Raw genomic sequence first — 6,717 nt, 5'->3', positions numbered from 1 at the left:
CTTTTTATTAATCAAAGAACTTGTAAAACAAAAGTGTCAGAGTTTCCACAAAAATATTAGTCATATCAGTGGTACTTAACAGTTGTCATACTATTTATATGCTGTCACTAGGCAGTGAAATGCTTCCTATGTGCAACATTAATATGCTTGAGGTGCCTCATTTAGTCAAAAGCAGGAAATGGCTTTCTCCTGTGAAAGACCTTGGGTTGTGTTCCAGTCTTGGGTATGTTTCCTGTTTAAAAGTGCGTCAGTGACTGTGAGAGAAGCCGATATGCACGCTGCACGCACTCACATGCTTTCAAACATTTTCACATCTATGGCCATCCATCCTCGGTGCAGGGCTGTGCAGATATCCAACCTCACTACATGTGATCTCAGTGTGGGTGTCTGAAACTTAAACCTATCTGAGGTTTTGCTTTGGTTCTCTTTCTGTGTGCAAAGAGCACAAGTCTGGTGGCACAAGTATCTGTGGTGAATTAATACAGGTTGCTTATGTGTGTGTGCATGCTAAATGTGGCATAAACCCCACTTTTGGATATCGTCAGTTATATAAAACTTGTATTTTGTTTTTGTATTTTTTATTTTTTATTATAAAAATGCAAAAAAGTTTTCTTTAGGGTGGTTTGTGAGTATGCAGTATGCATGCTTGTGTATACATAAATGTGATTTGAGTCCGTCAGAACAAGATACTGGAGCAAAACAGTAGCTACATGAAATGTAAAGAGCATAAGTGCAAAACATTAGAAAGAGTGCAGTGACAGTTGTTGTTCATACATTTTTTTTTTTTTTTTTTTATGTGTGTGTGTGTGCTTTGGGGTACAACTGGGGGAGGTGAGTGAAAAAAAAAATTAAAAAGAAGAAAAAACATTCTCAATTAGAATATGAGGAAAACGAGGCCTGTGGTTTAGGCTGTTTTTCTAATCAGTGGTTTTGTGACACATTTTTTAAGCTTGAATTTGTGTTGCATGTTGTTAAACGTGCACGAGCATATGCCAGATGAAGATGAAACAAATTCCTTCGTTTCGGTTTAGAGGTAAAGAGACATGCTTCGCTTCTTGTCTGAAACCAAGTTTAAAAAGTTTTTGCAACCCTGATAGTCAAGCTCAATCATATAATCCACACTTTTGTCAGATTTCCTTGGGTGTTTCTTATTTTGAGACCTCTTATTCCCGATATATCCTCCTCAGCTTTGTATTTTAAATGGAGAATAATTAAATGCTTTTAGAAACATAAGGACTCATACCACAAAATTGTTCTGATTATTAAAAACAGAAGGGACCATGCTCATAGGGAATGCTGTAAAATCATCCGAGGGAATCGGGCGCCATAACTCTACCAGTGAACAGAGAAACCATATATATCTGTGACATTATTCTGACTCATAATGAAGTCATAGGAGATGATTGTTCTGGAGAAATAGTTCATCCTAATCCAGGCATCTTTTGGCTTTATATTTCCTTTGTAAAATATAGAAGAAAGAAAGAAGTGAGATAAACTACTGCAGGAATGAACTGGAAAGTTTATAATAGAGCTGAAATGACTGATCGACTGGTAGTGAATTATGATTATTTTTATTTTTTTTGTGCCCAGTAGGAATTATTGTCTATTATTGTACATTGAACATTTTGAGGAAGAGTAATTGACTTAAGCCGTACAAAAGGTTTAAAGGTCTCCTGTGCTAAAAGGCCTATTTGTGTGTGTGTGTGTGTGTGTGTGTGTGTGTGTGTGTGCATGTGTGTTTTTATGACATACGCGGACACAAATTTCTATAGTGACATGGGTATGACATAGATATTACAAGGAGAAGGTGATTTATGAGGAGATTTCCCCATGTCCCCATATTTCAGAAGGTTTATAAAGTTTTTTTGAGTAAGTAAAAATGCACAAAGTTTCCTGTAAGGGGTAGGTTTAGGTGTAGGGTGATAGAAAATACGGTTTGTACAGTATAAAACCATTACTCCTATGTATGGAATGTCGCCACAATTCACAAAAACAAACGTGTGTGTCTGTGTGTGTGTGTATACGTGTATGTGTATGTGCTAAAACACTCACACACAACAGCATTTTCTCAAACACCTGCTGTTGCTATGCACTGCAAAATGTTCTTGCATTAATCTTGGAGTGTAAGAACAAAATATCAATGTTAAGGTCATTTGATTTGCATTTTATGTGGCTAATTGCAATCCCTGAAGTGATCATACATTTGTTACACTTGTTTATGATTTTCACTTTTTTGTAAGGTGATTAAACAGTTTTTCAGTAATTATTGAATATGTGAAAATATTTAAGCACCCACACACTACAATAAAAAAGATTTTTATTCTTAAACTTGTTTCGTATTAATTGTGATTAAATTGTAATTAATCTATATTTATCTGACACAATCAACACAACTCCAGTCCATCAATAATGAAGCTAAAAGCTGCATGATTGTAAGCAACAAATGCATCATTAAGGTATCTTAACTTCAAACCATTGCTTCTGGCCAAAGCACTAGTCCACAATCCATAATAATGCTTCCTCCAGTGAAAAAGTCTATCCTGTTTCTCTCATGTTGAGACAACGTTTTTACTGGAGAAAGGTGATTTGGTTTGAAATGTCTTAATGGTGAATTTGTTTCTTTCAAACGTGCACACATCAGAAGTCTTTAATTAATGAACTGTAGTTGTCTGGAGTACTTGTTTATTGTTATGATGTTTTTATCAGCTGTTTTAACTTTCATTCTGACGGCACCCATTCACTGCAGAGGATTCACTGTTGAGCAAGTGATGTAACGCTAAAGTTTACAGAATCTGTTTCAATAAAGAAACACTCATCTACATCTTAAATGTCCTGAGGGTAAGTAAATTTCCATTTTTGGGTGAACTGTTCTTTTAAGGGGACCTTTTACCTTTAAACTAAGTGCAAGGAAAAATATGCAACCATTTGTCATGTTTTTAGCATCTAACAAATACCGAAAAAAAGAAATTCAACCCATGTAACTTTAATGTAACAGTTTATGTACAACACACTTTACATGCATTGGCTGAACCTCGTTACCCATGATTAAACCAGCACAGGATGTACAATGAACTTCATGCTTCAGTTAGCACATTTGCTTTTCTATTGTCAATATGTACCCTGACAATATGTGCAGTGTATTTCATATCATCAACTACATCTTTAAATCTCCTCCTAATTGAAATTATCTGCTTTATGTACTTATATTCTTTTTATGTTTTAATGTGTGACTGACTTGTTTTCTCAGTTCATAGTCTATTGTTTAACTTTAAAAGTTAAAGTTAACTTGTTTTTGCCAAAAAACAAACAAACAAAAAAACTATTGTTTGATAAAGTCATTTTTAAAAAAAATTATTTAATGTGTCATGTTTAAAGGGATGAGCCTTTAAATCAAATCTGTGCAATTTAATTTTAGTCATCTGCTGAGTCCAGTTACAGCCTAAATTCTTCACTAAACCTAAATGATGCTGACACTCACCTGAGAATCCTTGTTTGTGACTGAGCTTAAGTCTCTGTCTGGGAGACTGCCCGTTTTACTGGCACTGAATTATGATCATGTAGGACTGTGGAAACCATTACAGAATGAATGAGGTAATTCTTGGATGGCTGAAACCTAAAGAAGAGAGACAAGTAGACAGCAATGTAAAGAAAAAAAAGAAAGAAAAATAAATAAAGACATAAAAGAAATGTAGGGGAGATGGTGGCAGAGGAGGGGGGCGTCTAACGGTTTCCCCTCTACTTCAAACAATGCTCTATAAACCATGGAAAGTTAACCAGCAGCTTCTGAACAAAAGCAACTGATTGTTATCTGAGGATACTTCTACAAATCAGAGAGCTGATGGTAGTGTAAACAAACAATGCAGCCTCAAAGAACACAGTTGAACACATGTAAACGGTGACCTTATTAAATTGTTCAAAGCAAATCAACTTTTGTTCATTTTCCACAAGATCACTTTTATAAATATTTGTGGGTGAGAAATGATCTCAGCCTAATTTTATAATTGTTTGCCTAGTTGTTACTTTGGTAAACATGTTTATTTGTTTATGCATGTATGTATTTAATCAAACTATTGATTAAACTGTTTTTTTTTTCTGTATGCAGTAACAAGCGCACAATTTCTTAAACCATCTTAAATTATCTATTTTTAGAATTGTGTTTTTTTTTTATTATTCATTTGTTTCACCTTTTTTATTTAAATTTTGATTGTTTAAAATTATTGATTCAACTATTTTTAACACAATTTTTTTAACCATTTTAAACCTTAGTTATAAACTTTAGATTGATCCAGGTGTTGAACAGGCATGTTTCAGTTCACATCACCAAACAGTCAAGGAAAGAGAACTTAGTGAAATGGAAAAGCAATACAGTTGGTATAAAGAAGTGCAAATTTTTTAAAGCACCTCACTTACGGTAATACATTTTAATATCCACATCTTCAATTTACTGTAAAAGAAACAATGAAAAATGGAAATGCACAACCTTTCATGACTAATATGACCTGCTTCATTTCCTTCTGTTACAAGCTAGTCGTCTCAGTGAAACATTTCAATGCCATTCTTATGCAGATCCTAAAGACCGCACTGATTCACTGTCCAAGGATGATAAAGAAAATGACAAGATCATTAGTGGCAGTGGTTTCACTGACTGTATAGGCTAGTTATACTGATATTACTGCTCAGAGTTGTTTTTTTTATATATATATATATAAAGATCTATCATAGATTTTGATCTGATATGTATTTTATTGACATCAATTTTAATAATGTGTGATTTCCTCAGCATTTGCAAAAAGTACATCACTGACATCACCAGCTCTCCACAGTTCTGACAGGATTCCAACTAGGTCAGTGGTGTATTTCTCTCTCTGGTCAGTAGAGGGGGCCCAAGAGAAGAATTACTGTCATTTAAACTGATGCCCACACTGAATCTTTCTTTTTCTTATTTTCTTTAATTTGTTTATTTACATAAAAATCAATTGACCAGTAATAATTGTGACTCGTTTCTCACCTACTTCTTCCCCATTAGAAAGTATTTTGAAAAAAAAAAACTTTTAAAACTAAAACTATGTGGCCTACAGGCTAAGGAACCAGTGAAGAGGGATATAAGGATGTGTAAGGGACAGCAACCCAGCAGTGGTCATTGCATGATCTAGAATACCTAAAATAGACCAAATAATCGTGATAAAGGCTTAATATGTTAACAATTAAAATACTTTGTTATTACATAAGATGTGAATATATTATAACATGCCACAGGGTTTGGAATAACTGATTTAATTCCAGTTTCTCTTCTTTTTTGCGTTCCTATAGATATCTAAATAGTGGAGATCATGCCAAACGCATTTTAAATGCACTGATAAGGCGTCTAATCGATTACCGAGTGGCACTGATAGATCCGTTTCTCTGAGTCAGCCGGTCGGTGCTGTCCGTTCTGAAGATGGAGGAAGCAGGCGAAGGGAATCACTAATGCTGCGCGTCCATCGCACTGCAGTGGATACACAGCATTTAGATGCTCCATATCAGACGAGATGGCTGCGTGGCACCCCGTCCATTGATAAAGGTAAGCTAAAACGTCCGTTGTGAAAGTCAAGGTTTTCCTTTCTTTGTTTAAAGGGTTTATGCGTCTGTGTATTCTGTGTTTTGACAGGTCCAGGACGCGTCCGGATCAGGGTGCGAATTATGGAGGAGTTTGACCCCACCTATTTAAGAGTTGAACCCCTCAAAACAGATTAAAGAAAAAGGTGTGGGGTCTTAAAGTGTTTGTTCGTTTTATATGTAAGTATACTTGCGTTTCTGTATACTACGTTTCAGTAACCAAAAAAGTTGCATTACAAGTTACAAGTAACGTTATGTAGCTACGTTACAAGTCAGAGTGCGCTAAATGTATTGCTCGCAAACAGAAATGAACCTGACCCACTAATTGAGGTAGCCATAGCAACAGGTGCTTAATTGCTGTTGGTCCTGTAAAACATCAATATTTCGTACATTGCCCAGGGACTGTAAAACAGTATATGAATTGTTTAAAATAAATTAATAGCCCTACAATTTTTTTTTTTTTTGGCGCCTCTGGCGCACATTCCAGATAGTAGCTATAGTAGCCTAAACTTTAAAGCTGATTTTTTTTTCTTTTTTCCCCGTCAAACTTAAAAAATAAATAAATAAATAATATTTTATATATATATATATATATATGTATATGTGTGTGTGTGATAGGTAAATCTGTATTAACATGATTAAATATGATAGTAGGCTACTTTTTTTTTTGTTGGTGATAAACAGCGATCAAGTTGCTATTATCTTTTTGAAGCAGAAGCAATTTGCAAGCATATGCTAGGCTATATATTTAGCGCACTCAAACTAATTTATAATCTAACTTTGTAGTAAACAAAAACGTTTTAAAATGCTTTTGAAACTCATGGGGGAAATTATTTGCATACTTTTCCTCCCCCATTTTTTAAATAATTGACACCCTAATCCCCCCATAATTCGCACTTTTATCAACATTTCTGACTCTTGTTTGTAAATAAAGGAATGATTCATTGCCGCGTTTATTGCGCATTAGGAGAAGTCATGACGTCTCTGCCAAGAGTTTAAACTGATGAGAATTAGCCTACTATCGGTGTATGTGTCACATGAATACTGATACACTGAGATGCACATGAAGCATATAGAAAACACGCAACCAGTCATCCCACAACATTTGACGGTGTGTCAGAC

Source organism: Barbus barbus (genome assembly GCF_936440315.1).
Source record: "Barbus barbus genome assembly, chromosome: 10".
Classification (NCBI taxonomy): Eukaryota; Metazoa; Chordata; class Actinopteri; order Cypriniformes; family Cyprinidae; genus Barbus; species Barbus barbus.
This window is presented reverse-complemented; position numbering follows the sequence as displayed.